Source organism: Chenopodium album, chromosome 25 (assembly GCF_948465745.1).
Source record: "Chenopodium album chromosome 25, dcCheAlbu1.1, whole genome shotgun sequence".
Classification (NCBI taxonomy): domain Eukaryota; kingdom Viridiplantae; phylum Streptophyta; class Magnoliopsida; order Caryophyllales; family Amaranthaceae; genus Chenopodium; species Chenopodium album.
The window spans coordinates 13,282,193-13,296,507 of NC_137858.1; the positions used below are offsets into that span (position 1 = coordinate 13,282,193).

At 33.6% G+C, this 14,315-nt stretch overlaps 2 long non-coding RNA genes across 2 annotated transcripts; one reads left to right on the plus strand and one right to left on the minus strand.

Annotated features, from left to right (window-relative positions):
• The first annotated feature begins 1,937 nt into the window (after positions 1 to 1,937).
• On the plus strand, positions 1,938 to 3,002 carry LOC145613144 (uncharacterized). Its single transcript, XR_014106875.1, has 3 exons — positions 1,938 to 2,130; positions 2,261 to 2,331; positions 2,793 to 3,002. It is a non-coding gene; the product is annotated as an uncharacterized LOC145613144 (long non-coding RNA).
• A 6,338-nt stretch (positions 3,003 to 9,340) lies between these two features.
• On the minus strand, positions 9,341 to 11,986 carry LOC145615597 (uncharacterized). Its single transcript, XR_014107297.1, has 4 exons — positions 11,897 to 11,986; positions 11,448 to 11,515; positions 11,098 to 11,164; positions 9,341 to 9,783 (listed from the first exon to the last, which is right to left on the minus strand). It is a non-coding gene; the product is annotated as an uncharacterized LOC145615597 (long non-coding RNA).
• Positions 11,987 to 14,315: the final 2,329 nt, after the last annotated feature.

Below are 14,315 nucleotides of genomic sequence, written 5' to 3' on the forward strand. Positions count from 1 at the left end.
AACAAGCAACTCAACTTTGACAATGGAAAAGATGGGGGAAGACTATTTCAAAACTTTGTTGAATATCTCATTCTTACAATTAGAGGAGGATTGGACAGAGGAGAACGCAAAAAGAGAAGTATGGAAATGCAAGATGCACGATTTAGTGCATGATCTTGCAATCCATATCTTCAAACAGGAGTTGTTCATTTGGGACGCTAAAGTTGTTGATCCATACACTTCATTGAATCATCACCATCTTGTATTATTTGATTTTAATGAGGAAAAAAGCAAAGCTTTGAAGGACGAAATAATACAACATGTACGAACAATGAATGTATGGAGTGGTAAGTTCCCATGTTGGAATGTGTTAGCTCAAGCAAGATACTTGTGAACTTTGATATTAGTTGACAAAGGGATGACAGAAGAAGTGTTGGCTATCATTGGGAAATTGAAGCATATGAGATATCTTGATCTGTCTTCCAACCCAATAGAAACTTTACCAGACTCAATATGCAAACTCTATCAGTTGTAGGTATTGATTCTCTTAAAGACGAGTCTAAAGGAGCTACCAAAAGTATTGCGTAAGTTGGTCAATCTTAGACGACTTACAATATCAGGTTGTGAATGCCAATACCTTTCTTTGAACGATCTTGGGAAGTTGCCTAGTTTGAGGGGTTTGTGTCTATATGATTTCCCTAATGTGGAATATATAGGAGAAGAGTTAAACAGTACTGAGAATGAGAATAATCATTTCAATAAAAGTCTAGAAAAAGGTTTTTTCCCATTTTTAAGAGAGCTTCGGATTAACAGATTTCAAAGTTTGAAAAATTTGAATCTCTTGCCCCCTACTAATGCTACCACATTAGCAAAAATGGACCCATTCTCCTGTCTTGAGGTTTTAGAAATAGGTGAGTGCCCTAAGCTAGAAGTTGTGGAAACAAGTCCAGCCTTGAGCTTTGAATCTTTAAAATGTTTATATCTTGAGAAATTTGGTGAGAGTGAAGAACCCTTGGATATAATCAAGTATCACAAAAGTGGTAGTCTAACTTCTCTCATTGTTAAAGATATGCCTGGGATGAAAAGCCTACCTCAATCTCTGTCAAATTGTTCTAGGCTAGAGACATTTTGTTTAGATGAATGTCCAAAGTTAGTGTGTTTACCCAATGGTCTGAATTCCCTTGTCTCTCTTAAGCATTTGAAACTTGACAACTGCACGGCCTTAGATAGTCTTCCAGATGATATGTTCCATGGCAATGGGTCTAGTCTCTCTTCCCTTTGTGAATTAATTATAGAGGATTGTGACAACTTGATTTCTTTACCTGATGATATGTTCAAGGGTCTTTCCTCCTTGCATACATTTAGAATATCTAGTTGTGAGAGGTTAGAAAAGATCCCAACTAGTATCACGGAATGCACATCTTTGGAAAAACTAGAAATATATGGTTGTAGATCAGTAAAGCATCCCATCCCAGATTTGAGTAAATTGCAGGGCCTTGTTTATTTGTTTATTCAGTGCTAGAGTAGTTCAGTGCTAGAGTGGATTCCACATCTTCCTCACCTTCAATCTTTAGGAGCTTACGTGGAGCATGAAATAGAAAGCAGAGATAGTACTCCTAGTCCTAGTCCTAGTACTAGTACTAGGTGTTTGTCTTATTTGATGGTGTTCTGTAATGACAACCACCACACCATCACTCCTCCACCCCATAAACACAATAACTCCCTTAAAGTACTTGAATTGTATTATTGTATGAGGGATAAAAAAATAAGCAGAAAAGTCTGCCTCAACAACTACTTCAACTCCACCTCCCTGACCTTAAAACTCTACGCCTTATTAATTTTGAAGAGTTGGAAAGACTTCCAGAGTGGATAGGCACCCTCTCATCTCTTGAAGATTTGGCGTTATACTATTGCAACAAGTTGACACATCTACCTGCCAAAGAGCATCTTCCCCAAAATCTCAAAAGAATCATCATTTGGAATTGTCCAATTTTGAAAGAAAGAATAAGTGCCAAAGAAGATTGGCCTGATTCTGGATCTGAATGGCACAAAATCTCAGATGTTCCCTATGTTGAGATCGATTATGAAATAATACAAGACCACAGAAAATGATGATGGAGCATGGACTCTGCTAGTATCCATACAATCAAGGTATTTTTTTATTTTAAAGAATTACTCCGTACATTTTACCAACTGTATTATATGAATTTACTAACTCTAAACAAATTAAAATTATCTTTCCCATTACCAATTCACAACATTTCCTCTTTTTTTCTATCAGACTCACTTCGATGATTCGATTAATCATACGAGGCCAGGACGGAGTTGATGGCAAATTGATCGATAATCACGGTAATGGAGGGACTTCATATATGCTTTTATTTGATTAATATTTATGCTTTCATTTCACTAATTACTTACTTTGACGATATTAATTGCATTGGGTCGGGACTGGGGAGGCTGCAATGGGGGATAATCATCAAACACTTCAATAATTACGGAGTAGTTCTTTTCGATTTTATGCTAAACAATGGGCTACTTGATTTATTTTTTTTTTTGTTTTATTTGGATGAAATTGAGTTTTTTTTTTTTTTTTTTGCTATACTATATGTATATATGAGTACTAGTTATTTGTGAAATTTTAAAAAAAAAACAAAGTGAAATAGTAAAGTGTCGTTAAAATGACGAAGTAATACAAATTTTTGGGATATGTTCTCCTTGATTTTGCCTACTTTAATTTGTTTGTGATATATTCATATATAAGGTGTCTAATTTGATGTTTTATCTGAATTTGTTTTAATAATTGTCAACAGCCATCAGCAAAATATAGACCCGATGATAGTCGAAGCGGATGCAGTGGTGTTGGGCTTCCAAATGGATGCAAAATTGATTGTCGTTTAAGAAGATTGATGTAAATAAGTGATGAATAAATGCAAGCATTGGACTTGAGTTGTGATTGCTCTTACTTGTGTAGTTGTGTGTAATTATTTATGAAATAAGTATCAAACTTAAATTAGTTGACTTATTTGATCATGTTATTGGGGCTGACACCCTTAATTATGTTATTGTCAGTTTGCCACAAGCTGCAAATCTGCAATGAATTAGTGAATTTAGTTGGCCCATCAAGTTGGTTTCTTTCACAAATGTGGTTCAACAATTTTTCATGTCCTCATGCTAATGGGCCGATACAAATTATATAACGAACTAATAACCCATAACTAGGGTCGTAGAGATTGTAAATGGGTTTGGTATACAAATTTGATAGTAAATGAACATTGAATGAGGCATGAAAAATCCTCTCTAGAAATCGAACAATAAAGCTAGGGTTTGTTTTAAACTTTAAACCAAGTTCGTCGTCTTAGCTTATTAGTTATTACGGAGTATGGTATAGCGGGTGCTCACTTGTTTCTTAATTAGTTGAGGGTTTGATCTCATAACCTTCGTGAATGTAAAGAAACTCTTGGCTAGTTCTTCACCTTTAAGGCTTTCAATGGAGCATTTGAGATGAGAAGACTAGTCATTACAGTACTAGTATTTCCAAAAAAAAAAAAAAAAAAAAAAAAAAATAAAAAAAAAGAAAAAATTGAGACTAGTCATTACAGTACTAGAGTGGCTTAAAGAAATTGAGACTTGGGTTGAGGACATGATTTTGTAAAGTCCTTATCCGCGATAAAGTAGTGAGAATTAATGATCAAAATTTGAATCCATATTGAAAACATTCCATAATTAAAATAATTAGGAATGAATAATGAAATTTTTTTTTCTACTACGGAGTAGTACATTATCAAATGCGGAGTCCATACAATTCGATCTTCTGAAAACACATAGAGGTAGTTATATATACACCCGAGTGTACCGTACAACATGAGTGTTTTGTTCTTATTTTGATGTTTGTTTTTCATTTAATCATCAAATGAAAAACAAAAACTAACATTGAGTTAGTTGGGTGTACGGTGCATCCGGGTGTATATTACAAATTCTAGATAACACCTACCTTATGTATTTAATAATTTTTCACAGAGTGGAGATAACTGTATAAATTACGTAGTATTATTTATCTTCCTTTATCAAATCTTCTAGTACACCGACCTTAATTTTTTTATTTTATTTTATTATTATTATTATTATTATTATTATTTATTTTTTTTTTTTTTTTTTTTGAAGACAGGGCGGTTATTACTTAGTTACTAAAAAAGTTTCCTAAATTATAACGGTTTTATGTATACGAGAGTAACAAGACTACATAGATAATAAATTATAAAGATTTTTAGCGATTATTAGTTAGTTACTAAACTAGCTTCCTAATACAACTCAGCTAAGGACATGGGCTATCTACATTGTATATATATATATACGAATAAATTTGATAATCATAATCTCTCCTTAAAATTTATTTCTCAATAATTGAATGAAGTTGGATTAGTATGGAAGAAAAAAAAAGGTCTAATTGCTAGGTTTGAAGAGCTTCATGATCGTGGCATCGTAATTCCTTGTAGCCATGACACTAATGATACTATTAATCCTAATTAACTCGAGTTCTTCCTCTATGAAACTCGAAGTTAGATTTGATAGATATTATACTTAGGATAATATTTGTCGCAGATTAGGATATATTTTGTATGTTTATCGTAACTAGGTTTCCTAACGTGTTTAGGCCTAGCATTGTAAACTCTATATATTTTGATCAATGGTACACACTCCAGATTGAGAAGTTTTCTCGAAATCTAACATGGTATCAGAGCTTAGGTTTTAGATCTCAATTTTTTTATTAAACTTCGATCACTACGAAACCTTAATTTAATACCATACTAATGGTCGAAGAATGTTAAGCATGCGAAAACTACCTACAAAGGAAGTTCTATTGATTAACCCGTTTTGCATATTGTGTAGGGTTGATATTGCTCAAGATCTTTTAGCCACTAAGAATAGAAATGATGTTCTTGTTGGTAATTGGTTGATGAAAAAATTAAATCATTTAAGTGATGATATATGGAAAAGAGTTGAGTCTCTTAAGAAACAAGGACAACAAGGTTTTGAACATGAAAGTGGTTTACTAAAGAGTGTTGAAGTTTTTGATTTGAGGCTATTTCGTATTGGTCCTGATCGAGTTTGTAATGAAGAGGAGTTCAAGGAGTGTGTTGGCGGTGTTGCTACCTCGGACGATTTTGTTGAGGAGGAAGTACTGGTTATTAAGGGGCTAGAAAGGCTTACTATTGAGAATAATGGTGATGGTAATGGTAATGATTGCGAGTTTTTGAAAATAGAGGGTACGTGTGGTATATGTCTACAAAAATTGAATATCACAGACGAAAAAGGGGACAAAGATCTTAAGGCTACTATTAATGACGATGATGTTAGTATTATTGTAACAAAGTGGTCAAAATCTCTTACGAAGTTGCCTTGTGAGCATGTGTTTCATGAGCCTTGTATACTTAGATGTCTCTATGAAAATTGTGTTTGTCCTTTGTGCCATAATTCGGTTCATGAATGACTTATATTTAAGTTAGATTTACAAAAATTTGTAGTGTGATTTGTGTTTTATATTAGAAAAATAGAAACCAGTTAATTAATACATGCGATTTACAGTGTGATTGTATTCATCATTATATTCTAATTTATGATTAAGGCTTATTCGAATATTATTATGATCAACTTGTTTTACTTACAGCATTGATCGGTGCTTGATTATTAAATATATTTTTTTTGATACAATGATTATTACTAAGTATAAATAAAATGCACAATATACGAAGTAAATGATGCTATGTTATGTATAGGTATATTTTTATTAATAGATAGTGTAATCTTTTAGGCAAAATTGTATTCAAGAAAGAAAATATCTAATCTATTAGTAATAAGAACTAAATTCTATGGTGGTTACCTCTCTCAAGCTGGTCGTGAAGTGCTAATTAAATCAATTGCTCAGGCCATCCCCACGTATGCAATGCAGTGTTTCAATTTGCCAGTTAGCATTTTAAAAGAAATTGAGCGTATGTGTCGAAGCTTCTTTTGGGGTCAAAAGAAGGAGGAACATAAGACTTCATGGGTGGCATGGGACAAGTTGATTATGTCTAAGAAGGAAGGGGGGCTGGGAATGCGTGATTTACTATGCTTTAACAAAGCTATGCTGGCAAAACAAGTTTGGAGGCTACTTACTAATACCAACTCACTGATGGTACGCACTTTGAAGCAAAAATATTTCCCACATACTGATCTTATGGCTGCAAAAGTTACTCCCAATGCAAGCTACACCTGGAAATCGATACTTTCTGCCAGAGATGTTGTGAGACTTGGTGCGTGTAAAATGGTAAGTTCTGGTAGCTCAATTGATATATGGTGTGATCCTTGGGTTCCCAACTTACCCAATTTCAAGGTTCTGCCACGGCCCCATATTGAACTTGAAAGTCCAAAATTTGTTTATGAGCTGTTCGTGGATGGTGCTTGGAACTACCAGCTGATTGACAACACATTTGTGGAGTGGGAAGCAAGAGAAATTAAGAGAATACCTCTGCCTGCGTTCCCTCAAAGGGACTGTTGGACTTGGCAACTCTCTAAAAATGGTGAGTTCACTGTCAAAAGTGCTTATTTTGCGTTGCTTCAGGCTAACAAAGATACTGGTGCGTCTGCTTCTTCTACTCCCTGCAATGACATTTGGAAAATGCTGTGGAATGCAAATGTGCCTCCCAAAGTCAAGAATTTTGGTTGGCGTGCACTTCATGGAGGGCTTCCTGTTAGAAACAAGCTGAAAGGTAGGGGTATCTGTGATGATGATGTTTGCCCTGTATGTGGTGAGGAGGCAGAAACGGTTATGCATACGCTTGTATCATGTCCTGCTGCTAAGAGTATTTGGTATTTTTCCCCTCTGCGTTTGTCTATTGCTGCTGATAACTCTATTTCTTTCATGTCTTTTTGCATACAAAAACTGAAAGAAAATAAAAAGAGAGAATGGTGGGACATTTTATGGAGTTTGTTGTGGGGGATTTGGCTCAAGAGGAATGCCTGGTGTTTTGAAAGGAAAGCCTTCAACATTGAATCAGTGATACAGAAAGCCGTGAATATTGTGGGTGAATATCATAAAGCTAATGAGGCAAAAGTTACTCCCCTACAGCAAAATATGGTGGTTGAAACAAGCTGGAAGAAACCCCCAGCTGGGGTGTGCAAAATCAACTCTGATGTGGCCTGTTTTAGTGACAAAACTACGGGTATTGGTGGTGTGGCTAGGGATCACTTGGGTGATGTCCTTCTTTCTACGAGCTGGAGGTTGAAGGAGGAGTATGATGTGGACATAGGTGAAGCTCTTGCTGCCAGACACTTGCTCAAGATAACCATTGAAGCTGGCTTTCGAAACATCATATTGGAAACTGACAATCTGAAACTACACCAGCACTTGAAGCACAAAAGGATCCAAAATTCCAGATTTGGTCTAATTGTGAAAGATATTCTTATGCTTTCTGACTATTGTAGTAGTTTTGTTTCTTCTCATGTTGGGAGGAAAGGGAATGGGGTAGCTCATAGACTTGCTCAAAGTAGTGTTATGTTTGATGTGATGAGAGTTTGGATGGAAGAAGTGCCGGATTGTGCATCGGATGCTGTAATTCTTGATGATTTGAGCATATAATAATACTCCCCAACTTCCTGTCAAAAAAAAAAAAAAAAAAAAAAAGAACTAAATTCTAAAGGATTTTTTGTGAAAAACTACCTTTTATATACAACTTAATATGAAAAACTACTCTTTAAAAAAATTGTTGTAAATGACTACCTCTTTTTAAATAAATGTTGCAAAAGACTACCTATTACCGAAATCTGGTCGTTGACTTTTGTCGCCGGCGTTGACTAAGTCACGTGACTAGCACGTGCCCTGTAATGACCCATTTCCCACCCATTTTCCCCCCAAATTTCACAAATTCCCCCAATTCAGCCCCTTTTTGTAACCCTAGAACCCTAATTTCTCGATTTCTTCTCCAATTCAGCCCCAATCTGGTGAATTTCCTTCCAAAAATTGTAAGTTTTCCTTAAATCCATGTATATCTTGCTTAGTTCGTGCAAACCCCCTTTTCAATTGTTAAGTATATGCGAAAATTGAATGCTTAAAGCAAATGTGTTTTTATGTATTGGTTGCGATTGCGAATTTGATGCAAGTGCGATGGATTTCCCTTCCAGAGACTAGTGCAATTGTGTTTTTAATTTATAGAAGATTGAAGTTTGTGAATGGAATTTACAATAATTAATTTATTGCTGTGTTATTGTTGTTAGTGTTCCGTGGTTAGTATGGCTGCTATTTGCAGCTTAATGGGGTATGCTGGTGTTATTGTTGGTGGCGTCAAGAGGTAGAGATAGAGGGTAGTGGTGCGGTGATGGCGTGGGAATGTGTGCTGCTACGAGAAAGGGAAGGTGCTGCTGCGAGGATCGCAGAATTGCGAAGTTGTGTGGGCTTGGATGTGTTAGATTCGACAGGTTAGAGGTGGTTTCAAGTGGGGTTGTGTTGGTTTTGGGATGCGTGAGGGTGTAGGCCGGGGTGTTTTGAGGTGTTGTGGTGGTGGGGCGGAGGTGAAGAAGGTGGTGAATAGAAAAAAAAGGAAAAAAAAAGTTTTTTAAGGCATTGGGTGGTCAACGCCGGCGACAAAAGTCATTGGCCGGATTCCGGTAATAAGTAGTCTTTTACAACACACTACAAGAAAAAGGGTAATTAGCGACGGCCAAAATAGTTGCAAATCCGTCGCAAAAATGGATTTGCGACGGATTTGCAACTACTTTGGTTAGTTGCCAAAGACCTCGTCGCAAATCCATTTTTGCAACTAATTTTTGAACAGTCGCAAATTTAGCGACGGATTTGCAACGCCTTTGCTACTGCCATTTAGCGACTAACTTTCAAATTTTAGCAACTAAACCATTGTTCGTCGTAAAATATTTGCGACGGATTAGCAACTACGGAGACCAATGTTTTATAACTACTTTTGCGACGGATTATCGACTACAAGACCATTTTTTGCGACTACGCAAACTAGATTTATTGCGACAAATTTGCTACAACTGTGACTAATTTTTTTCGCGACGAATTAGCAACTACATACAAGACTAAACTTTTGCGACTACAAAACTAATTATTTGCGACATATTAGTGACTATTGAAACTAATTATTTTGCAACTAAACTAACCAGTCTCTAAACCAAATCTTCAGTCGCTAAATTTTTGCGACTGACTATCAATATTTGGAGACCATAATTTAGCGACGATCAATATCAATCCCAAAAAAAAACGTACCCACACATTAATTCAAATAACCAAATGTTAATTTTATTCAAATATCCAAAATATCATCAATTTTATATCATTGTATTAAAAAACAATATTCAACCCATATGACTAATTGTTTAAAAAAAACAATTAATTGCATTAGTAGAGTGGGTGACTACGACGCAGGAGGCAAGGGATGCCATCTCCTACAATGTTTTGTGCATAGCTAATTTTTCCTTCTTCCAAGTAGCTTTTTCGATCTCATGATTTTCGACAAATTCCTTAGCATATTTTAAGCTTTATGTCGCTATTTTTTTGCTTTCTTCTACCTTGTTATGGTTTTCTTCCGCCATCTTCTTTAATTCTTCAACTTAAGAGCTTAGTTGAGAAATCATGGAAGGAGTGGAAGATGATGCACGAGGGTGAGAAGTAGGATTGCTCTTGTATAACATTTGTGAAGTACTCCCTAAACCGTAGACTTTTCTTTCTTTTGCCCACCTACAAGCTCCAAGTAGACTTTGTCGGGGTTTATCTCAATTCCTTTGGTCTTATGTTCCTCAAGTTTTTCCCTGCATTAAGATATGTATTAGAAAACTATGGTCTCAATTGTTATATAAAAAAAATAAAAAAAATAAAAAACTGCAACACTTGTAGTAAAATAATTATTGAAAGTAATTATTAGTAAATATTTCGGCAGATTCTCCTTTGTAAATTGAACAATTCCCTCCAATAGGGTATGGCTTCAAAATAAACCTGTTTCAATTCACATTGTGCCATACCACATTAATCATTTGATTAACGCCGGCCAATTATTTTCATCCTCCAACTCAATCAGACAAACAAACAAATAATCTAAAATATTTCCAAACATTAACTACCATATATATTTTTTATAATCTTAGCAAAATATATAAGTATACTCATACCATGACTTGTTGAGATATAATATGGTTCATTTTCCTTCTCTTCTCTAATGTCATCGTCTACCAAGTCATATACATCTTTGGGTTTTATCTTTATATACATTTTATGCTTATCTACAAAAATAACATTATATATCCTCAAACTAAACTAATGTATAAAATTATCTCTACTTGAGATAACAAGAAGCTCAAATTAAAAGATGATGATATATGAAGAAATAATCATAATTATCTTTTCCCATTCACAACAGAAAGTCAATGGAAAAAATAAGAGTAACAACTTCTTACTTATATATATATTATGTCAAGTATTTGTGTCCCTCATGAACTCTTTTAATTCCTATTCTTCCGGGCTTTTCCCTAGTCAACAATCTGTTTCATGTAAGCTTTTTTTTTTCTAACCCTTTTATTCTCTACATCTAATTTGGTTAGGTTATAATCACAGGACTTGTATACTAGGAATTGGGTTAGCAACAAATTTTGTAGAACCGTCGCAAAAGTAAAATTTCCTAGAGGATCTTTAACTCCTCAATTCATCATGTAATAAGAATGAGAATAATTATTAAAATGGCTACCAACTCTAAAGTCTTTAGGGGGTCAAAGTACAATGTAGTTACTAATGAATTAAAATGGACATTGTAGCACTTACTCTGCATTATTAGTCACCTTTTTAGATTATCTTGCTTAATCCCTAGGGGTATTTTAGTTTGTGTGTCGTTACTATTTCCTTAACTGGCTAGACCTTGTTGGATATCATATATTCAACACCTCTCTGCCAAACTCTGTTGTATGAACTATTTAAAATAGAATAAATCTACTAACCTTTGGTTAAAAAAAAGTGCAGTATCCTATAACTTGAGCCTACAACTAAAAGATTCAAGAACAAATTCTAAAACATGTAGCAAGCAGGGGACATACTAATGGATTAAAGATCTAATCGTAAAGATGCAATAAACATACCAAATTAAATCTCTATTTTTGCAATCTCTTTCTTTTTCACATGAAGTACTTCAAACGCTGCTTACAACTACACAACAAATAACGAAATTATAGGTTATATACAACAAAACCCCCCCAAAAAACGACTAAAAGCTCTTCAACTAGATGAAATTGAAGGGGAAAACAAAAAAACAAATCAGGTTGGTACTCAACTTTCTGGAAAAGGGTTCTAAGTATTTCAATAAACATAGCGAAATTCAATATATAAGGTTGAATAAATCGATTGGCAAATAGAATGACTCATTGAGTTATTAGGCAAATTGAAAGGTTAAATCTAACAAAAACTAAAATAATCATGCGAAAAATCTTACCAGATGAATCTTTATTCCAGTAAATCATATGGGTTGACAGGATTGATTGAAACTCACGAATTGAACTGCTGAACAAAGTAATTAATCACAAAAATTCAGAAAAAAGGGTAATGATTTAAATAATCAGGGTTCTTTAAGCAAAGAGTATGAGTTTAGATTGATATGTGGATGGATTGAAACTCACAAATTGAATTGAAGATTGAAGAATCGAGCGCAGAAATTGGGGTAATTTGATTATGCTCAATAGTGAGAGGTTAGGGGTTGAGGAAGACTCCAATAGTGGGATATTGGGAATAGTGAGAGTTTTGAAATGATTCACTTCATGAAAATTTAACACAGCATATGACTATTTCAGCAATTTCATAGTGTGTGTCTACCTAAGCGCTTAATAGACTGTATTTGTGGTAGTGTGAGACATCAAATATAATACATAAATGATTATAACTCACCATAACCCATCTAGTGAGAGCTCAATCTTTCCTTGTTCCACTCCATTCAAATTTTGTAGTGCCATATCATCCTCAACAGCAACATTGGCTAATTTAAGAAAAGGGATTTCCAATCATGTATACATAATATTTGTGTCACCATATGTCAACAAAAATAATCAAACAGCATAGTAAAATACAGTAAGAGAAACAACATTACAATTTAAATCTCATCAATAGTAGATGCAAAAAACTACAGTAATTACCAACATTGCCTAATTTGCAACGTTTAAAAGCAAAGTATATAGTAAATCATACAGAAATTAAAAAAAATTAGGGCTTTTTGCATATTAAATCATGTTTGAATGGTTTTACATTAATTGAGTTCAAAAATAAACCCAAAATTCGCAATTGGCAACCAGATTAAAATCAGTTCAATCCATTCGCAATAAACCAGATTAATATCAATTCAATCAATTCGCAACTCATTCAATTCGCAATTCAATCAATAATCAGACTAAAATCAGTTTGCAATTCGCAAACGAAACTTGTTAAAGTAAAAAATTGGACGAAAACTCAATGATAACCCTAAATCGCCATTAGCAAATTGCAATATGAGAAAGATGGAATGGACGGTAGGAAGGGGAAGCATGCGTAACTAACCTGGGAGGAGATATGGTGGCATGGCGGCGACAGATGAATATAACGACGACGGTTAGATTTTTTCTGAATTGAACTTGGCCTTCGGCTTTTTTTTTTTTAAGGAAGAAGAGTATGTCTGCAGTACTCTTCGTGAATAAGGATTAAGGAGTGATAATTGGGTTTTTTACGGCAACATCTAAGGGTTTTTAATTTTAGTAAAAAAAAATAAAATAAAAAACTAACTCATTATACTAAGGGTTTATATTTCCTTGTTTAATAAAAGGGGGTTTTTATTTTTCATTAACAATGGTAGCAACTACCATGTTAGTTGCAAATCTTGCAATAGTAGTAGCAAATTTTATTAAAAAAATTGTTTCAAAATTATTTACCGTAGCAACTAATCTTTAGTCGCAAAAAATTATAAGAGCGTCGCAGATTAGCGACCACATAGCAACTACTACAAAATTAGTTGCAAAAATTTGCGACTACTCGTTTTTTGCAGTCGCAAAATAACTTTGCGACTAATTATTATAGTAGTCGCAAAAATTAGTTGCTAATTAGCGACCGCATAGCAACTACTGCAAAATCAGTTGCAAATTTTGTGACTGTTCGTCTTTTTCAGTCGCAAAAATTATTTTTGCGACTAATTATTATGGTAGTCGCAAAAATCAGTTGCTAATCCCCCTTTTTCTTGTAGTGACATTTTTTAAAAAAGAGGTAGTCATTTACAACAATTTTTTTAAAAGGTAGTTTTTCACAAAAAGTTGTATATAAAAGGTACTTAGGTAGTTTTTCATAAAATCTCCAATTCTAAACTACAATATCACTATGAAATACTAGCTAGATGACAATACCTTTTTTCAACTAAATATGATGATTGAATTGAAGAGAGCAACTCAATGAGGAGGCTTAATTGCATTATTCATCAATAATCTAATATATATAAATAAAGTAGGCATTTTTGGAGAGTATTCGGCGCGCCACATAAGAAAAGGTATTATTTTGACCAATGAAAAATTAGAGAAATAATTTATTTTAGAATTAAAAAATTCACTCGCCACCTAAGAAAAAGTGACGAATAAAATTCAAGAATTTTGCCACCTAGGTAAAAATAATGAATAGTGAACAATTAAAATTTAAATTATTTATAAAACTAATAATTATCTTTTTTTACATATATGGATGTAAATCTTTGATCGTAAAAATCTTTAATCTCTCCCTAGCAAATATTATAAAAATTAGATATTAATAATGTACTCATCGAAACGAATAAAATTAAATCTCATATCACTATGTTTTTCATATATATAGAGAGAAATTTAGAAGATTCCCCTTTATTTTTTAATAGTTAAAAGATTCTATATGAGACTAATATTTTGAAACAGAATGAATATATAAAAAAACGCATTTGCAAACAACTTATTTTAGCCAATAAATAAATGATTTGTCAATTAACTTTTTATTAAAAAAATTAAATTGTCACCTAAGTAAAATTAAAGAATAAGGTTTGAGATTTTAAATTCAAGCGCCACTTAAAATAAATAAACCTACGAAAGATAATTTTAGTGTTAAAAATAAAATAAAAAAATTATCTTATGATATTAGGAATATTATCCAAATATCTAATGAATGATCATCGTATAAAAAATCTTAAATTAATAAAAATATTTACTAGAACCGTGCATCGCACGGGCTTATATCTAGTTCTTTAGTAAAGTGATACAATCCTGCTTGGCATGATCATTCACTTGCTTTCAAATCTTATCATTCATCAATAATTCTTTAGCAATTTATTTAA